Raw genomic sequence first — 22314 nt, 5'->3', positions numbered from 1 at the left:
TTTACCTGAAAATTGTTTCCGATCAATAAATGAATAACGCTTGCGCCCAGGAACTTCATACAATGCAAACTTTGTTTACATTTTCCAAGATTAATCAACAACATTTTTCTCTTAACTATTTAATTCGGGTGAATAAACCAAACTTCACTGTTGGTTCGTGTCCAGTCCATTATTACAAATTTCATGTCCATCATTTTTTTTTCTCCGCTACGACCACACAATAGGGGAGACAAGGGCTTTTTCAAAAAAAGCAATCTCTAGTTCCTATTTATTCCATAGTTTATAATTTATTAGTGCAAAAACTTTCTAAACATTTATCAATGAACTTTTAATAAAACATCTATATAAGCATTTCCTTACATTTGCCGATTTCACACCAAAAATTTGTTATCTGCACTAAGAAAACATTTACAATAAAGTAATGGACTAAAACAAGGTATCGAATGAGGTTTGCACGAAAAAGAATGGTTTTAAAGCGTAGGTATATTTATACAGACATTAATATAAAATTTTCGTCTAAAATAAGCGTCATCGTAAACAAGCCATTGCTCTTTTTTCGATGTACAATGTCCTTTCTTAACAATGTCAATGACACATATAGAAAACAGTGCTTATACTCACCGAATCGAGGCACTACTTTGAGACTTAGCAGACATTTAACGAGAGACACAACCTCACCAATAACAAAGATAGACTACACATGCATAAAATATCTTTATTAAAACATGTTTGCGTTGATAATCGCCTTGAAACGTCAACAAAACACGAGCTCCAAATTATAATATAATTATTTTTATTCAGGTTATGCACATACGTTCATTGTTTTCAGAGTGAGTTGCTACAACGCACTGAATATACGGAAAATCACATCTGACTGAGGGTGAGCCCGGGTTACACCCAGCTGGACGCAAACAAGGTTCATGCTCAATCCTACAGTTATGGTTATCGCGGATGTAGCAGGAGGCCCAATCTCTGTGGTCCAAACTTCTGTTGCTGCAAGGCGTATAGGTTACCTTCTTTATCGCTTAGAAACGCGACGCTTGACGTTTGAAACGAGGCACATATGTGACCACTTCCTTGAACTTTACACAACTGAAATGATATATAGCTGTTTCTGTCGATTACATGAATTATGTCAGTATAGTGTAAAGATTTAAAGATGTTTTCGTTGTTTGCAAATAATCGATCCCGATATTTACATATATTCCATTTCGAAGTTCACATAAAAGCTAGTGTTTACCTCAAATGGTATTGAATCATTTTGGTTTGACTGTTCCCTAGATAACCCGTTTATTTCATTTGTTGAATTGATAATCAGATTTACATGGTAATGAAAGCGATCTTGCTACTACAAGGGATTATCATAAGTATACAGACATTTGTCATACAGTACTACACAGCCATGCGTCAAACATAACTACATAGACATTCGACATACAGAACTACACAGCCATTCGACATATAGAACTACACATACTTTCGACATATAAAACTACACAGACATTCGACATACAGAACTACACAGACATTCGACATAAAGAACTACACAGACATTCGACAAAAAGAACTACACAGCCATGCGTCAAAGAGAACTACACAGGCATTCGACATACAGAACTACGCAGCCATGCGTCAAAGAGAACTACACAGGCATTCGACATACAGAACTACACAGGCATTCGACATATAGAACTACAAAGACATTCGACATACAGAACTACACGGCCATGCGTCAAACCGATCAACACAGACATTAACATACAGAACTACAAAGACATTCGACATACAGAGCTAGACAGGCATGTAAGAAAACCGAAGGTCTCTTACGTGCTACTGTAATGCTACCAAAGGACTCTAACATGCCACTGTAAGGTAACCGAAAGCCTCTAACGTGCCAATGTAAGGGAACCAAAGACCTCTTATGCACCCTTGAAATGGAACCGACGGCCTCTACCGTGCCCTTTGAATGGACCCGAGGGCCTCTAACGCGCCACTGTAAGGGAACCGATGGCCTCTAACACGCCACTGTAAGGAATCCAAAGGCTTTTAACTTGCGCCCAGTTTTAATAAAACCGAATGCCTCTAACATGACACTGTAAGATAACCGAAGGCCTATAACGTGCCACTGTAAGGCAACCAAAGGCCTCTAACGTGCCAATGTAACGGAACAAAAGTACTCCCATGCGCCCTTGTAATGGAACCAAGGCCTATAAGGCGCCACTGTAATTGAACCGAAGGCCTCATAAGCGCCTCTGTAAGAGAAACGAATGCCTCTAACGCGCCCCTGTAAGAGAAACGAAGTTTTCATACGACTGTAATGGAATCTAAGGCCCCTAACGCGCATATGTACTAGAACCGAAGCCCTCTAACTTGCCACTGAAAGGGAACCGAAGGCAACTTACGCGCCACTGTAAAAGAATAGAAGGCTTCTAACGCTCAAGTGTAAGGGAGACGTAGGCCTCTAAAACACCACTGTAATGTAAATCGTCTACATCCAACTCGCCACTGTACTCGACGGCCTCTAAATGCGACACTGTAATAGAACTGAAGGTATCAAACGCGACACGGTAATTTAACCGAAGGCCTTTAACGTGCCAGTGTAATGGAACCATTGGCCTCTTACATGCAATTCTAATGGACCCGAACGCCTCTTACGCCCCTGAAATAGAAAAGAAGGCTTTTTACGCTCAACTGTAATGTAACCTAAGACCTCCGAAGGGAACTCAAGGAAAAGGAAACGAAAGCCTCTACCGTGCGCAGGAAATGCCACCGAAGGCCTCTAACGAGCCCTTGTAATGGAACCGAAGGCCTCTAACGCGCACTTGAATCGGAACCGAAAGCCTCTAACGCGCCCCTGTAATAAAACCGAAGGCCTCTAACGCGCCCTTGTAATGTAACCGAAGGCCTGTAACGCGCCCCTGTAATGGAACCGAAGGCCTCTAACGCGCCCTTGTAATAGAACCGAAAGCCTGTAACGCGCCCTTGTAATGTAAACGAAGGCCTGTAACGCGCCCCTGTAATGGAACCGAAGGCCTTTAACGCGCCCTTGTAATGTAACTGAAGGCCTGTAACGCTCCCTTGTTATGTAACCGAAGGCATCTAACGCACTCCTGTAATGGAACCGAAGACCTGTAACGCGCACTTGAATCGGAACCGAAAGAATGTAACGCGCCCCTGTAATGGAACCGAAGGCCTGTAACGCGCCACTGTAATGGAACCGAAAGCCTCTAACGCGCCACTGTAGTGGAACCGAAAGCTTCTAACGCGCCTCTGTTATTGAACCGAAGGCCTCTAACGCGCCCCTGTAATGGAACCGAAGGCCTGTAACGCGCCCCTGTAAGGGAACCGAAGGCCTGTAAAGCGTCCCTGTAATGCAACCGAAGGCCTGTAAAGCGCCACTGTAATGCAACCGAAGGCCCCTAACGCGCCACTGTAGTGGAACCTAAGGCCTGTAACGTGTAACTGTAATGGAACCGAAGGCCTGTAACAAGCACTTGGATCGGAACCGAAGGCCTGTAACGCGCCCCTGTAATGCAACCGAAGGCCTGTAACGCGCCCCTGTAATGGAACCGAAGGCCCCTTAAGCGCCACTGTAATGCAACCAAAAGCTTCTAACGCGCCCATGTAATTGAACCGAAAGCCTCTAACGCGCCACTGTAATGGAACCGAAGGCCTGTAACATGCCCCTGTAATGGAACCGGAGGCCCGAAACGCGCAACTGTAATGGAACCGAAGGCCTCTAACGTGCCCTTCTCATGCAACAGAAGGCCTGTAACGCGCAACTGTAATGGAACAGAAGGCCTCTAACGCGCCCTTGTCATGCAACCGAAGGTCTTTAACGCACCCTTGTAATGCAACCGAAGTCCTCTAACGCGCATTTATAATGTATCCGAAGGCCTCTAACGCGCCCTTGTCATGGAACTGAAGACCTCTAACGCGCCCCTGTAATGGAACTGAAGACCTCTAACGCGCCACAGTAATAGAACCGAAGGCCTGTAACGCGCCCCTGTAATGGAACCGAAGGCCTCTAACGCGCCCCTGTAATGGAACCGAAGGCCTCTTACGCGCCCCTGTAATGGAACCGAAGGCCTCTTACGCGCCCCTGTAATGGAACCGAAGGCCTCTTACGCGCCCCCGTAATGGAACCGATGGCCTCTAACGCGCACTTGAATCGGAACCGAAAGCCTCTAACGCGCCCCTGTAATGGAACCGAAGGCCTCTAACGCGCCCCTGTAATGGAACCGAAGGCCTCTAACGCGCCCCTGTAATGGAACCAAAGGCCAGTTACGCGCAACTGTAATGCAACCGAAGGTCTCTAACGCCCCCTTGTCATGCAACCGAAGGCCAGTAACGCGCACTTGAATCGGAACCGAACGCCTCTAACACGCCCTAGTAATGGAACCGAAGAGCTCTAACGCGCCCTTGTCATGCAACCGAAGGCCTCTAACGCGCACCTGTAATGGAACCGGAGGCCTCTTACGCGCCCCTGTAATGGAATCGAAGGCGTCTAAAGCGCCCCTGTAATAGAACCGAAGGCCTCTTAAACGCCCCTGTAATGGAACCGAAGGCCTCTAACGCGCCCTTGTAATATAACCGAAGGCCTCTAACGCGCACTTGAATCGGAACCGAAAGCCTCTAACGTGCCCTTCTCATGCAACCGAAGCCTGTAACGCGCAACTGTAATGGAACAGAAGGCCTCTAACGCGCCCTTGTCATTCAACGGAAGGTCTTTAACGCGCCCTTGTAATGCAACCGAAGTCCTCTGACGCGCATTTATAATGTAACCGAAGGCCTCTAACGCCTCCTTGTCATGCAACCGAAAGCCTGTAACGCGCCCTTGTAATGTAACCGAAGGCCTGTAACGCGCCCCTGTAATGGAACCGAAGGCCTCTAACGCGCCCCTGCAATGGAACCGAAGGCCTGTAATGTTCCCCTGTAATGGAACCGAAGGTCTTTAACGCGCCCTTGTAGTGTAACTGAAGGCCTGTAACGCGCCCTTGTTATGTAACCGAAGGCATCTAACGCACCCCTGTAATGGAACCGAAGGCCTGTAACGCGCACTTGAATCGGAACCGAAAGAATGTAACGCGCCCCAGTAATGGAACCGAAGGCCTGTAACGCGCCACTGTAATGGAACCGAAAGCCTCTAACGCGCCACTGTAGTGGAACCGAAAGCTTCTAACGCGCCTCTGTTATGGAACCGGAGGCCTCTAACGCGCCCCTGAAATGGAAACAAAGGCCTGTAACGCGCCCCTGTAAGGGAACCGAAGGCCTGTAAAGCGTCCCTGTAATGCAACCGAAGGCCTGTAAAGCGCCACTGTAATGCAACCGAAGGCCCCTAACGCGCCAATGTAGTGGAACCTTAGGCCTGTAACGCGCAACTGTAATGCAACCGAAGGCCTGTTACAAGCACTTGAATCGGAACCGAAGGCCTGTAACGCGCCCCTGTAATGAAACCGAAGGCCTGTAACCCGCCCCTGTAATGGAACCGAAGGCCCCTTAAGCGCCACTGTAATGCAAACAAAAGCCTCTAACACGCCCCTGAAATTGAACCGAAAGCCTCTAACGCGCTCCTGTAATTGAACCGAAGGCCTGTAACGTGCCCATGTAATGGAACCGGAGGCCCGAAATGCGCAACTGAAATGGAACCGAAGGCCTCTAACGTGCCCTTCTCATGCACCGAAGGCCTGTAACGCGCAACTGTAATGGAACACAAGGCCTCTAACGCGCCCTTGTCATTCAACGGAAGGTCTTTAACGCACCCTTGTAATGCAACCGAAGTCCTCTGATGCGAATTTATAATGTAACCGAAGGCCTCTAACGCGCCCTTGTCATGCAACCGAAAGCCTGTAACGCGCCCCTTGTAATGGAACCGAAGGCCTCTAACGCGCCCCTGTAATGGAACCGAAGGCCTCTTACGCGCCCCTGTAATGGAACCGAAGACCTCTAACGCGCCCCTGCAATGGAACCGAAGGCCTGTAACGCGCCCCTGTAATGGAACCGAAGGCCTCTAACGCGCCCCTGTAATGGAACCGAAGGCCTCTAACGCGCCCCTGTAATGGAACCGAAGGCCTCTAACGCGCCCCTGTAATGGAACCGAAGGCCTCTAACGCGCCTCTGTAATGCAACCAAAAGCCTGTTACGCGCAACTGTAATGCAACCGAAGGTCTCTAACGCCCCCTTGTCATGCAACCGAAGGCCAGTAACGCGCACTTGAATCGGAACCAAACGCCTCTAACGCGCCCTAGTAATGGAACCGAAGAGCTCTAACGCGCCCTTGTCATGCAACCGAAGGCCTCTAACGCGCACCTGTAATGGAACCGGGGGCCTCTTACGCGCCCCTGTAATGGAATCGAAGGCGTCTAAAGCGCCCCTGTAATGGAACCGAAGGCCTCTTAAACGCCCCTGTAATGGAACCGAAGGCCTCTAACGCGCCATTGTAATATAACCGAAGGCCTCTAACGCGCACTTGAATCGGAACTGAAAGCCTCTAACGCGCCCCTGTAATGGAACCGAAGGCATCTAACACGCCCCTGTAATGGATCCGAAGGCCTTTTACGTGCCCCTGTAATGTAACCGAAGGCCTGTAACGCGCCACTGTAATGCAACCGAAGGCCTCTAACGCGCCCTTGTCATGTAACCGAAGGCCTGTAACGCGCACTTGAATTGGAACCGAAAGCCTGTAACGCGCCCCTGTAATGCAACCAAAGGCCCCTAACGCACCCAGGTCATGCAACCGAAAGCCTGTAACGCGCCATTGTCATGCACAGGAAGGCCTGTAACGCGGCCCAGTAATGCAAACGAAGGCCTCTTACGCGCCCTTGTCATGCAACCAAAGGCATCTAACGCGCCCCTGATAGCAACCGAAAGCATGTAACGCGCCCTTGTCATGCAACCGAAGGCCTCTAATGCGCCCCTGTAATGGAACCGAAGTCCTCTAAGGCGCCTCTGTAGTGGAACCGAAGGCCTCTAACGCGCCCCTGTAATGGAACCGAAGGCCTCTAACGTGCCACTATAATGCAACCGAAGGCCAGTAATGCGTCCTTGTCATGCAACCGAAGGCCTGTAACGCGCTCTTGCATTGCAACCGAAGGCCTCTAACGCGCCCCTGTAATAAAACCGAAGGCCTGTAACGCGCCACTGTAATGCAATCGAAGGCCTTTAACGTGCAATTGAATCGGAACCGAAAGCCTCTAACGCACCCCTGTAATGCAACCGAAGGCCTCTAAACGCACCCCTGTAATGCAACCGAAGGACTCTAATACGCCCCTTTAATTGAACCGAAGGCCTCAAATGCGCCCCTGTAATGCAACCGAAGGCCTCTAACGCGCCCCTGTTATGGAACCGAAGGCCTCTAAATCGTCACTTAATGCAACCGAAGGCCTGTAACGCGCCCTTGTCATGCAACCAAAGGCCAGTAACGCGCCCTTGTCATGCAACCGAAGGCCTCTAACGCGCCCCTGTAATGCAACCGAATGCCTATAATTCGCCACTGTAATGAAACCGAAGGCATGTAACGCGCCATTGTCATCCATCAGAAGGCCTCTAACGCGCCCCTCTAATGGAACCAAATGCCTCTAACCCGCCACTGTAATTCAACCGCAGGCCTGTAACGCGCCCTTGTAATGGAACCGAAGGCCTCTAACGTGCCACTTTAATGCAACCGAAGGCCAGTAACGTGCCCTTGTCATGCAACCGAAGGCCTGTAACGCGCTCTTGCATTGCAACCGAAGGCCTCTAACGCGCCCCTGTAATAAAACCGAAGGCCTGTAACGCGCGACTGTAATGCAATCGAAGGCCTTTAACGTGCAATTGAATCGGAACCGAAAGCCTCTAACGCACCCCTGTAATGCAACCGAAGGCCTCTAAACGCACCCCTGTAATGCAACCGAAGGACTCTAACACGCCCCTTTAATTGAACCGAAGGCCTCTAACGCGCCCCTGCAATGGAACCGAAGGCCTGTAATGTTCCCCTGTAATGGAACCGAAGGCCTTTAACGCGCCCTTGTAATGTAACTGAAGGCTTGTAATGCGCCCTTGTTATGTAACCGAAGGCATCTAACGCGCCCTGTAATGGAACCGAAGGCCTGTAACGCGCACTTGAATCGGAACCGAAAGAATGTAACGCGCCCCTGTAATGGAACCGAAGGCCTGTAACGCGCCACTGTAATGGAACCGAAAGCCTCTAACGCGCCACTGTAGTGGAACCGAAAGCTTCTAACGCGCCTCTGTTATGGAACCGGAGGCCTCTAACGCACCCCTGTAATGGAATCGAAGGCCTGTAATGCGCCCCTGTAAGGGAACCGAAGGCCTTGTCATTCAACGGAAGGTCTTTAACGCGCCCTTGTAATGCAACCGAAGTCCTCTGACGCGCATTTATAATGTAACCGAAGGCCTCTAACGCCTCCTTGTCATGCAACCGAAAGCCTGTAACGCGCCCTTGTAATGTAACCGAAGGCCTGTAACGCGCCCCTGTAATGGAACCGAAGGCCTCTAACGCGCCCCTGCAATGGAACCGAAGGCCTGTAACGCGCCACTGTAATGGAACCGAAAGCCTCTAACGCGCCACTGTAGTGGAACCGAAAGCTTCTAACGCGCCTCTGTTATGTAACCGAAGGCATCTAACGCACCCCTGTAATGGAACCGAAGGCCTGTAACGCGCACTTGAATCGGAACCGAAAGAATGTAACGCGCCCCAGTAATGGAACCGAAGGCCTGTAACGCGCCACTGTAATGGAACCGAAAGCCTCTAACGCGCCACTGTAGTGGAACCGAAAGCTTCTAACGCGCCTCTGTTATGGAACCGGAGGCCTCTAACGCGCCCCTGAAATGGAAACAAAGGCCTGTAACGCGCCCCTGTAAGGGAACCGAAGGCCTGTAAAGCGTCCCTGTATGAGAAGGGCACGTTAGAGGCCTTCGGTTCCATTTCAGTTGCGCATTTCGGGCCTCCGGTTCCATTACATGGGCACGTTACAGGCCTTCGGTTCAATTACAGGAGCGCGTTAGAGGCTTTCGGTTCAATTTCAGGGGCGTGTTTGAGGCTTTTGTTTGCATTAGAGTGGCGCTTAAGGGGCCTTCGGTTCCATTACAGGGGCGCGTTACAGGCCTTCGGTTGCATTACAGGGGCGCGTTACAGGCCTTCGGTTCCGATTCAAGTGCTTGTAACAGGCCTTCGGTTCCATTACAGTTGCGCGTTACAGGCCTAAGGTTCCACTACAGTGGCGCGTTAGGGGCCTTTGGTTGCATTACAGTGGCGCTTGAAAGGCCTGTAAAGCGTCCCTGTAATGCAACCGAAGGCCTGTAAAGCGCCACTGTAATGCAACCGAAGGCCCCTAACGCGCCAATGTAGTGGAACCTTAGGCCTGTAACGCGCAACTGTAATGGAACCGAAGGCCTGTTACAAGCACTTGAATCGGAACCGAAGGCCTGTAACGCGCCCCTGTAATGCAACCGAAGGCCTGTAACGCGCCCCTGTAATGGAACCGAAGGCCCCTTAAGCGCCACTGTAATGCAAACAAAAGCCTCTAACACGCCCCTGAAATTGAACCGAAAGCCTCTAACGCGCTCCTGTAATTGAACCGAAGGCCTGTAACGTGCCCATGTAATGGAACCGGAGGCCCGAAATGCGCAACTGAAATGGAACCGAAGGCCTCTAACGTGCCCTTCTCATGCAACCGAAGGCCTGTAACGCGCAACTGTAATGGAACAGAAGGCCTCTAACGCGCCCTTGTCATTCAACGGAAGGTCTTTAACGCACCCTTGTAATGCAACCGAAGTCCTCTGACGCGCATTTATAATGTAACCGACGGCCTCTAACGCGCCCTTGTCATGCAACCGAAAGCCTGTAACGCGCCCTTGTAATGGAACCGAAGGCCTCTAACGCGCCCCTGTAATGGAACCGAAGGCCTCTAACGCGCCCCCGTAATGGAACCGAAGACCTCTAACGCGCCCATTTAATGGAACCGAAGGCCTGTAACGCGCCCCTATAATGGAACCGAAGGCCTCTAACGCGCCATGTAATGGAACCGAAGGCCTCTAACGCGCCCCTGTAATGGAACCGAAGGCCTCTAACGCGCCCCTGTAATGGAACCGAAGGCCTCTAACGCGCCTCTGTAATGCAACCAAAGGCCTGTTACGCGCAACTGTAATGCAACCGAAGGTCTCTAACGCCCCCTTGTCATGCAACCGAAGGCCAGTAACGCGCACTTGAATCGGAACCAAACGCCTCTAACGCGCCCTTGTAATGGAACCGAAGAGCTCTAACGCGCCCTTGTCATGCAACCGAAGGCCTCTAACGCGCACCTGTAATGGAACCGGGGGCCTCTTACGCGCCCCTGTAATGGAATCGAAGGCGTCTAAAGCGCCCCTGTATAAACCGAAGGCCTCTTAAACGCCCCTGTAATGGAACCGAAGGCCTCTAACGCGCCATTGTAATGCAACCGAAGGCCTCTAACGCGCACTTGAATCGGAACTGAAAGCCTCTAACGCGCCCCTGTAATGGAACCGAAGGCATCTAACACGCCCCTGTAATGGATCCGAAGGCCTTTTACGTGCCCCTGTAATGTAACCGAAGGCCTGTAACGCGCCACTGTAATGCAACCGAAGGCCTCTAACGCGCCCTTGTCATGTAACCGAAGGCCTGTAACGCGCACTTGAATTGGAACCGAAAGCCTGTAACGCGCCCCTGTAATGCAACCAAAGGCCCCTAACGCACCCAGGTCATGCAACCGAAAGCCTGTAACGCGCCATTGTCATGCAAAGGAAGGCCTGTAACGCGGCCCAGTAATGCAAACGAAGGCCTCTTACGCGCCCTTGTCATGCAACCAAAGGCATCTAACGCGCCCCTGATAGCAACCGAAAGCATGTAACGCGCCCTTGTCATGCAACCGAAGGCCTCTAATGCGCCCCTGTAATGGAACCGAAGTCCTCTAAGGCGCCTCTGTAGTGGAACCGAAGGCCTCTAACGCGCCCCTGTAATGGAACCGAAGGCCTCTAACGTGCCACTATAATGCAACCGAAGGCCAGTAATGCGTCCTTGTCATGCAACCGAAGGCCTGTAACGCGCTCTTGCATTGCAACCGAAGGCCTCTAACGCGCCCCTGTAATAAAACCGAAGGCCTGTAACGCGCCACTGTAATGCAATCGAAGGCCTTTAACGTGCAATTGAATCGGAACCGAAAGCCTCTAACGCACCCCTGTAATGCAACCGAAGGCCTCTAAACGCACCCCTGTAATGCAACCGAAGGACTCTAATACGCCCCTTTAATTGAACCGAAGGCCTCAAATGCGCCCCTGTAATGCAACCGAAGGCCTCTAACGCGCCCCTGTAATGCAACCGAAGGCCTCTAAATCGTCACTTAATGCAACCGAAGGCCTGTAACGCGCCCTTGCCATGCAACCAAAGGCCAGCAACGCGCCCTTGTCATGCAACCGAAGGCCTCTAACGAGCCCCTGTAATGCAACCGAATGCCTGTAATTCGCCACTGTAATGAAACCGAAGGCATGTAACGCGCCATTGTCATGCATCAGAAGGCCTCTAACGCGCCCCTCTAATGGAACCAAATGCCTGTAACCCGCCACTGTAATTCAACCGCAGGCCTGTAACGCGCCCTTGTAATGGAACCGAAGGCCTATAACGCGCCACTGTAATTCAACCGGAGGCCTGTAACGCGCCCTTGCAATGGAACTGAAGGCCTATAACGCGCTCCTGTAATGCAACCGAAGGCCTCTAAACGCACCCCAGTAATGGAACCGAAGGACTCTAACACGCCCCTTTAATTGAACCGAAGGCCTCTAATGCGCCCCTGTAATGCAACCGAAGGCCTCTAACGCGCCCCTGTAATGGAACCGAAGGCCTCTAACGCGCCCCTGTAATGGAACCGTAGGCCTCTAAAGCGCCACTTAATGCAACCGAAGGCCTGTAACGCGCCCTTGTCATGCAACCGAAGGCCTGTAAAGCGCCCTTGTCATGCAACCGAAGGCCTCTAACGCGCCCCTGTAATGCAACCGAATGCCTGTAACGCGCCACTGTTATGCAACCGAAGGCATGTAACGCGCCATTTTCATGCATCAGAAGGCCTCTAACGCGCCCCTCTAATGGAACCAAAGGCCTGTAACCCGCCACTGTAATTCTACCGCAGGTCTGTAACGCGCCCTTGTAATGGAACCGAAGGCCTATAACGCGCCACTGTAATTCAACCGCAGGCCTGTAACGCGCCCCTGCAATGGAACTGAAGGCCTATAACGCGCCCCTGTAATGGAACCGAAGGCCTCTAACGCGCCCCTGTAATGGAACCGAAGGCCTCTAACGCGCCCCTGTGATGAAACCGAGGGCCTGTAACGCGCCACTGTATGCAACCGAAGGCCTGTAACGCGCCCCTGTAATGGGACCGAAGGCCTCTAACGCGCCCCTGCAATGGAACCGAAGGCCTGTAATGTTCCCCTGTAATGGAACCGAAGGCCCCTAACGCGCCCTTGTAATATAACCGAAGGCTTCTAACGCGACCTTGTAATGGAACCGAAGGCCTCTAACGCGCCCTTGTAATGTTAATGTTACCGAAGGCCTCAACGCGCCCTTGTAATGGAACCGAAGGCCTGTAACGCGCCCCTGTAATGGAACCGAAAGCCTCTATATATAGCAGCCTAAAAGGGAATGGTTAAGTATATATTATATCGAACATTTCCAGCACACCATATCTTTAAAACTTAAACCTTAGGAATACGTTCTCAAAGAATATAATATATTTCATTCAGTGATATTTGAATACATAAAATTGAAATTGATCATCAAATTCAAAACTTTCAATTCCTATACGTTTTTGGTTACAGCTAATCAGTATTGAGTTTGATATCTTCCAAGTTATCTTATACTAAATTGGCTAAGAAAAATGATCGACAGGTTGGTTCGAGCAGTTATTTAACATTTTATTGGTGTTATTGTCTTTATGGTGTGTACACTCCTAGAAACTTTCTTGTTGGAAAAACTAATAATTATTTTAATATATTAATGACCATAATGATCAAATGGAGACATATGTCTTATCTTGATAAAATGCCGATCACATTATCATATGTCATTAGTGTCAAAAATATTTATCATCTACCTAAATATTTTTAACTGTGAAATATTGTAACATATTGTATGTTTAATTGCCATATGTTTATTAAAAATTATCATATTTATTGAATTCATTTGTGTGAAGAATATTTATACAAATACTAACATTTGAAAATAGGTTCGACCGAACAAACATTCAAACATCTCATATAAAATAAACATTTGAGTTGCAGCATGTTCTTACAGAAATTGTATACTTAGATATTGACAATTCAAGAAGCGTATAATATTTGGTTACGCTTTAACAATCTTAAATGATAATCAAGCAATAGACCACATCCAAATCACTACATTAATATAATATCCGTTTAGTCGAACGTTCCTAAACTAAATGAATATTTAATACTAATTAAATGCTATTGAACTATTCTATTACTTTTTTAAAACTTCAGTGCTGTTATAATATGTACAAGTCCACGTGTATACTACAATGTTAAGATAAAACTTAACGATGACAATTTAAATTTTGATAGAAATAGCTGAACATTGATAATCTTCAAAACTAACATTTGCTATCTGGTTTTTGTTTCACCTGATATGTTTCACGTGGGTTTGATATCTTCTAAGAATTTCTAAAACTACATTGGCTAACGATAATGATCGATTGAAAGATGTTTTGGCTTGTTTGTTTTGTTGGTGTGTAGGTTGTGAATATTTATTTTGTAATCTAAGAATTCTTGCCAGAGAAAGTCAACACTCCTAGATAAATTGCTTTTTAACGAGTTCTAATGATTTCGATATATTCTTTATGGATGGAGACATATGTCTAACTTTCATTGAGTCCTGATAATATTACCATATATATTGTAGTCATTAGTGTGCAGAAGATTCGTGTTTTAGATTCCACTTAAAGTGTTGTAACATATTGTATGTTTCATATTCTTCAAATGTTCATATGAACATTATCATATTTATTGTTTTCGTTAGTGCCATGAATTATAATACACATATTAACCTATGAATATAAAGTTTGATTTTGCCCAAGCTGTCCAATTTTATTCAAATTCGGTTAAATTATCATAACTGTATCTTGCTTATTTCAAAATTATTCATATGTAGTTCTCTATCTATCTGTGATCATATAAAGGTAAATTAATGAATGAAACAGCTTTTGAAATAACTTCGTAGACTAAACAAATTCTTGTTTTATGTTTCGTTCATGTCCTTTGAGAATATGAACTAAGTCTTAAAATTAATGAAAAAAGTATCATTTAAAAGACATATCTCTGTTCTTTTTTATTTGATAAAAACCGCGTATTCTTTTTTCGCCGTTAAAAACACTAAATACATGTGTTGAATTGTGGCACACGTCGTGAGGCCCCATAAATATTTGCATTGGTAACTAGTGTAATGATTGGACTATACAAACTATAGATAATTTAACTTATGTATGCTACAAGACGCATGTCTATAGTTAAGTTTACAGTTGTATCATAATTTTGTCACATTATGCATGTGATATCAGGCCAATGGAAAATCATCAAATGATAAAGTATGAAATGAAAACATTATTCAAACTTTCGCAACTTAAACGAACCAGACCATCCGATGAAATTTGGCCTTTGTAGATATGCAGGTATAGACGCGCCCCTGTAATGGAACCGAAAGCCTCTAACGCGCCCCTGTAATGGAACCGAAAGCCTCTAACGCGCCCCTGTAATGGAACCGAAGGCCTCTAACGCGCCCCTGTAATGGAACCGAAAGCCTCTAACGCGCCCCTGTAATGGAACCAAAGGACTGTAACGCGCCCCCGTAATGGAACCGAAGGCCTGTAACGCGTCATTGTAATGGAACCGAAAGCCTATAGCGCGCCCTTTCAATGGAACCGAAGGCCTCTAACGCGCCCCTGTAATGTAACCAAAGGCCTCTATCGCGCCCCTGTGATGAAACCGAGGGCCTGTAACGCGCCACTGTAATGCAACCGAAGGCCTGTTACGCGCCCCTGTAATGCAACCGAAGGCCTCTAACGCGCCCCTGCAATGGAACCGAAGGCCTGTAATGTTCCCCTGTAATGGAACCGAATGCCCCTAACGCGCCCTTGTAATATAACCGAAGGCTTCTAACGCGCCCTTGTAATGGAACCGAAGGCCTGTAAGGCACCCCTGTAATGGAACCGAAGGCCTCTAACGCGCCCTTGTAATATTAATGTTACCGAAGGCCTCAAACGCGCCCTTGTAATGTGACCGAAGGCCTGTAAGGCGCCCTTGTCATGCAACCGGTGGCCTCTAACGCGCACTTGAATCGGAACCGAAAGTCTCTAACGCGCCACTGTACCGAAGGCATGTAACGCGCCCTTGTGATGCATCCGAAGGGCTGTAACGCGCCCCTGTAATGGAACCGAAAGCCTCTAACGCGCCCCTTTAATGGAACCGAAGGCCTGTAACGCGCCATTGTAATGGAACCGAAAGCCTCTAACGCGCCCTTTTAATGGAACCGAAAGCTTCTAACGCGCCCCTGTAATGGAACTGAAGGCCTGTAACGCGCCCCTGTAATGGAACCGAAAGCCTCTAACGCGCCCCTGTAATGGAACCGAAAGCCTCTAACGCGCCCCTGTAATGGAACCGAAGGCCTCTAACGCGCCCCTGTAATGGAACCGAAAGCCTCTAACGCGCCCCTGTAATGGAACCAAAGGACTGTAACGGGCCCCCGTAATGGAACCGAAGGCCTGTAACGCGTCATTGTAATGGAACCGAAAGCCTATAGCGCGCCCTTTCAATGGAACCGAAGGCCTCTAATGCGCCCCTGTAATGGAACCGAAGGCCTGTAACGCGCCCCTGTAGTGGAACCGAAGGCCTGTAACGCGCCCTTGTAATGGAACCGAAGGCCTGTAACGCGCCCCTGTAATGGAACCGAAAGCCTCTATATATAGCAGCCTAAAAGGGAATGGTTAAGAATATATTATATCGAACATTTCCATCACACCATATCTTTAAAACTTAAACCTTAGGAAAACGTTCTCAAAGAATATAATATATTTCATTCAGTGATTTTTGAATACATAAAATTGAAATTGATCATCAAATTCAAAACTTTCAATTCCTATACGTTTTTGGTTAAAGCTAATCAGTATTGAGTTTGTCCGATATCTTCCAAGTTATCTGATACTAAATTGGCTAAGAAAAATGCTCGACAGGTTGGTTCAGCAGTTATTTAACATTTTATTGGTGTTATTGTCTTTATGGTGTGTACACTCCTAGAAACTTTCTTGTTGGAAAAACTAATAATTATTTTAATATATTAATGACCATAATGATCAAATGGAGACATATGTCTTATCTTGATAAAATGCCGATCATATTATCATATAAATTGTATGCCATTAGTGTCAAGAATATCTATCATCTACATATACATTTTTTAACCGTGAAATATATAGTAACATATTGTATGTTAAATTTTCATATCTTTTATATAAACATTATCATATTTATTGAATTCGTTTGTGTCAATGATATTCATATACACACTAATATATACAATTAATTTCGACCGAATGTCACACTGTTCAATTATTCATATATCGAAAGTAACAACGTTCTAATGTCCCTTTAGGGACTCCACCCATGTCTCTTAAATAATCAAACACGCTTGCATTCTAAAGCATTTATTGAATCGAGTATATAGTAGCACTCGGACGTTCACTTGTACATACTTGTAATATACAATACTGTTTATCATATACAAATCACTACACTTATATAATTTCCGTTAGTCAAACGTTCCAGAACTAAATGACTATTTAATACTACTCGTAATTAAATGTTATTGAACCATTCTATCACTATTTTTAAAACTTCAGTGTTGTTATAATATGTACAAGTCCAAGTGTATACTACAATGTAATGATAAAGAATATTCGATAATCTTCAAAACTAACTATTGCTGTATGGTTTTTGTTTCACCTGATAAGTTTTACAAGGTTTGGATATGTTCAATGAGTTTCTAAAACTACATTGTCTAACGGAAATGATCGATTAAAATATGTTTTTTTGCTTGTTTTTGTTTTTTTTGATGTGTAGCTAATGTAGATACTTTTATAATGTAAGTACTCTTGCCAGAGTAATTCAACACTCCTAGAAATATTGAACGCGTACAAATGATTTTGATATATTCACTATTCAGTGGAACCATATGTCTTATTTTCATAGAGTGCTGATAATATTATCATATATATTGTTGTAATTAGTGTGAACAATATTCTTACTCTACTTTACCTATTTCAACTCCTACATAAAAATAATTGTAACATATTGTATGTTTTATTTTATCATATACACATTATCATATCTACTGAATTCGTTAGTGTCATGAATTTTAATACACCTAATAAACCTATGAATATTAAGCACGATAGCGCCCACGCTGTCCAATTATTTATATATCGATTCATCTAACTTTCTAATATTTATTCAAATTAACTGTATCCCGCTTATTTCAAATGTATTCATATGTAGTTTCATATCTTTCAGTGATCATCGTAAAAAACATCAATGTAAATTAAAGAATGAAACAGCTTTTTAAAAAACTTCGTAGACTAAAGAAATTCTTATTTTATGTTTTGTTAATGTCCTTCGAGAATATAAAATAATGGTAAAAAAGGTGTCATTTAAAAGGAAATATCTCTGATTTCTCCTTTCTTTAATAACAACCACATATACTTTTTTATTCTGTTAACACACAATAAACATGTGTTGACTTGTGGCATACGTCGTGAGGCCCCATACATTTGAGCATTTGTAACTAGTGTTATGATTGGGCTGTACATCATATATATCATTTAACTTATGTATGCAACAAGACACATGTCTTATGTTAAGATTATATGAGTATCATAATTTTGTCACATAATGCATGTGATATCAGGCAAATGGAAAAGCATTAAATGAGAAAGAATGTAATGAAATCATTATACTACAATTTTGCAACTTAAATGCACCAGACTATCTGAGGAAATTTGGCTTTTGTAGATATCCAGATATATATTTCCTTAAATTTAAAAACCGAAATAACCGAAACCAGATAAAAAAATCGAAATAACGATATTTTGGATTAACAATCTTTAGAAAATGACAGCGAACGCGAATGAGGAGGTGACGTAAATATTGAGTCGTGAGGATTGCGATGTCGGTTTCACGTTACTAACATGTAACATATGGTTTGAGTGGTCGTTCAGTATACAATTTTGTTGATAATTGTTAAATAATTACCTTTTTGTTATTATACTTTTAAAATACTTTTTTATTAAAACGGCATTATACATTTAAAACAAAATTACAGCACATGTATGCATTCGTATCATAGCACAGTTAATATAAAGCATGTTTTAAAAGCATTAAAAATACACGTAGTTTACTAAGTTTCGTTAGGTTTATTTTTTAAAGGATGATGTGATGTCTCACTGCAATGTCTTTATTCCATTGATGTGTTTTCTAGTTTACGTATAAGTCCAGGGTGATGTAGTCTTAGAATGCGCTGCCATCTGTTTGTTTCTCTAAACATCGTATCATTCTGGCGATGAAGGTTGTCGCTAGGTGGTCAGCTATATGGTCTTCGGTAGCGGATTTTTCTTCATCTTCGAAGCTGCTGTAGTTAACCGCTGTGTCTGCTGTTCGCTGGTCTAAGAGTTCCGTGATAATGTCGTGGTCTTCGATGTTCTCGGATGTCGGGATGTTCTGTTCGATGTTTATGCATTTGTCCACAGTTACTGGTCCCATGCCGGCGGCGAGACGCGCAAGTGAGATACCGCTATTTCGGTCGTCTTCATCTATCATGGTGATTTCGTCTTAGAGAACCGGAACCAGAGCTGCTTCTTATACCTAACCTTCATGGATCTGATGAAACCCTGATCCAAATGTTGCAGTACTGATGTTATGTTTGGGGGGAAAAAAGGGTGATTACCTTTCATGTTCTTAACCTCAGGATGTGCTGAACAGTTATCATCGATCGGCGAATATACTACACGTCATCCACGCCTTTTTGTTAGCATTGTGTAGGACCGGCAGTTTCTTCACATGCTTAACACACCTGGGGTTCTAAGATCACCTAAGAACAGAAAGTGGCATTTTTTTCCGTGCCGCTCATGTTTGCTCATAAAGGTGCCGCCATACGTATATATACTTGACATAGTACTATTTCTTCCAAAACTCTAGTTCTTTCGGATCGTTTAATGTATCCGACCTACATTTTCACCTTTTCGTTTAAGGTTTTAACAAACTATTTCCAGTATATTCGCGTTTTGTTGCGGTAATTTTAGATGCCTGGTGACCACCTTTTTCATATCATTCGGAAGGGTTTTGTTCGCGGAAAAGGTAAGTTGTCGAACATGATAACGAAGTTAAATGTCTTGGGCGACTGGCTCAATATATATGCAAAAAGCTACAGAAACATGCTCAGTAGCAAAATGTTTAAACATAAACCCGGTTTAGTGGCAATGGTCAAACGCCAAAGACATAGAACACAAATTCACAAACAAGAAACATCATAGAACAGCACACAGCTCTACAAACAGCACAGTGCATAAATACTATATATATAGATAAATAATTGGTATGTATATCAAGAATTGTTTGGTACCAAGATGTATTTCATCGCAAAGTACAAATACCGCAAATCGTTATAAAATGCATTCAAATAGGAAATGATCGTCGTCTTCCATTTTACCTAAATGCCAAAATCTGCATGTCCCCTGATTTAATGGTTTTCCATTAAAACATCAAGTTCAACATTTACTGGTAAGATACCCATTTTTAATTTTAAGCAACAGTGATTGTTTAGTGAATTTAAGTTAAAAGAAATGTACATTTCTGTCTTAACGGATCTTTTGAATCGTCTTTGCGACAATACTACATACTTTATGCTACAATAATATCTTAATTGTAGTCAAAACATACGGATTGTACTGTTGTTTAGGTATTATTTAATTCGTCTCCAATGTCGTTAATTTTCAAAATAGTCATTTGCTTTGTCAACTGGTAAAAAAACTAGACTTAACATTAGCCAACGACAATGAACACATCTATTTTAGTATTTTATTTTTCAGTCCTACTTTTAATAAGACCATTGCTGAGCGAAAGTAATATCTACTAAAGGCAGTCTTGTGATCGAACATACATAAGGCTCAAGAAATGTCACTGAACACTTGTATGTATTATACTTTACAGGCGATCGATTACAAATGGTAGACTTTGTCCTTGGATATCTTTGTTTTGTTATCGTCCTTTTCTTTCTTTTCCTGGGATTTGAGGTTTTGCCATCGAAGTTTATATACATAAAATGTTTATTTTAAGGGCATTTTATTGAATTGTTTTGTGTAAAATAATCATTAATCTGTCCTTTAGATTGTATCACTATTGTTTATTAAGGCGATATTCATATACAGTGCAAAAGAATCGTAACTCTGGTTTTTAAAAGTTTAACAATAAGTGCCCCTTGTTGAATTTTCAGCTTCTATCACTCGCCAAAACGCGATGGGGATACTGTCCTTATTCTGGCGGGGGATTTGGTAGTCAGTGACAGTGATTTAACATTGATAAAGTTTAATGTAATAATATTATATTTCAGCGTTGAAATTCACCTTTCCAAGAACTACTAATTCTCAAAGGTTATGTGCCATGAACGTTTATCGAAGCTATGTCAAAACATCCCGTACTTACTCTTTTCATCAATTGTAAATTAAAACAAACTTACACAAATTTCCCTTAAAATTCCTTATATTTTGGCTATATACTGGACACACGCATCTGAATTCTAATTTCATAACTTTATAAGATTTTAAATTAGATGTAAAAATGGCATTTTATCAAAGTTAAAGTCAAGAAATATGAAATACATAATGTTTTAACAAGCATATATTCAGTCAAGCCTGTATGAAAGTTAACATTCCTCGGTCTTAAGTTTTAAACATTGAAATAAACAGTTCAAATGCAGCCATAATTGGTATATATATGATATTATTTTTTGGAATCTTAATATGCTAAATTGCTAATTAACTTACATTCCAGTACGATAGCTCCAGGTGGGAATTACCAAGCGAGTCACGTATCGACTGCTCCAGGTTGGAATGACCCAGTAAGTCACGGATCGACAGCTCCGTGTTGGAATGACCAATTGAGTCATACATCGACAGCTTCAGGCGGGGAAGACCGACTTATTCAAGAATCGACAGCTTAATGTGGGAATGACCAAGTGAGTCACGAACAGCTCAAGGTAGGGGTGACCAAGTGATTCAAGTTCCACCGGAAGTCCACAGTGCTGTGAAATAAAGGATAAACGGCTCATACATAAATGGACTATTATCAAGCCAGATTTCTTTTTCCTTGTGATATATTATTTCTTAGAAAAAAAGGAGCTGAAAACTTGTTTCTCTGTATTTACTAAGTTCACCTTTTTGAGAACAAAACAATCGGACCATTGAGATAGCCTTCATGTCGTTGTAAGCCTCGCGAAATATCTCGCAAATGCATAGCAAGGGCAAAACTTGGAGCTAAGTAATGAATATTTAAGTTTATAAAGGCAGAAAAAAAACCTATTATTATTAAGAAAATAATCAAAATGACACATACCATAACATTCTACTTTTTCTTTCCTCTCTTGTTGCTTTTAGGTTTACTTGGAAGTGCCATCTCCCGTTTCCGCAGCTGAATGTATATTGGAAGTGCTTCTTACACACTATTCTGTCCTTTGATGATACTATTGATATTTTTTCTACTATTGAAGAATTATTGTGTTTGTGTTCGCTCCATTGTTTGTAGATCGTTACTTGTTAAATATTTTCACAATCATGTCACAATTTTCCAATTTTGGAATAACATATGAACAGAACTTAAGATAAATGAAATTCCTTTCCTAATTATGTCAAATTCCACTGTTTTCAGAAAAAAAGTTTTATTAATAATATCTGTCATGTGTTCCCGTTCCGGATAGAAAAATCCGACCCGAGGGCACCTGCGTTGCGAGTTAACAAGGCTTGCCTATCCGGTGTGCTAGAAAAAAACGTCCCCAGTTTTCCATGTAGCAAAGAAAAAACAGTTCGTTAAACCAGCTCAACATATGTTCCTGGATACACTGATGGATATGAAGTATAGCTACGTCAATATTTCATTATTGATTCCATTTGATCGTTGATATGTCATATGTAGAATATTCCGTGGCAATAACGATGAATTGTCTAGATTTTATCATAAAATTTATTCTGACAT

General features: G+C 44.1%; 1 long non-coding RNA gene across 2 annotated transcripts; it reads right to left on the bottom strand.

Moving 5' to 3' along the window:
* Window positions 1-972: 972 nt before the first annotated feature.
* Window positions 973-22149, bottom strand: LOC128236049 (uncharacterized). 2 transcript variants are annotated; one of them, XR_008261229.1, is made up of 4 exons: window positions 21679-22149; window positions 21111-21367; window positions 2403-2533; window positions 973-1092 (listed from the first exon to the last, which is right to left on the bottom strand). It is a non-coding gene; the product is annotated as an uncharacterized LOC128236049 (long non-coding RNA). The 2 variants fall into 2 exon arrangements; XR_008261228.1 differs by lacking the exons at window positions 973-1092; window positions 2403-2533 and adding an exon at window positions 16978-19159.
* Window positions 22150-22314: the final 165 nt, after the last annotated feature.

This window comes from Mya arenaria, chromosome 5 (assembly GCF_026914265.1).
Source record: "Mya arenaria isolate MELC-2E11 chromosome 5, ASM2691426v1".
Classification (NCBI taxonomy): domain Eukaryota; kingdom Metazoa; phylum Mollusca; class Bivalvia; order Myida; family Myidae; genus Mya; species Mya arenaria.
The sequence above is the reverse complement of the archived record's forward strand: the minus strand, read 5'-3'. Positions and strand labels throughout refer to the sequence as shown.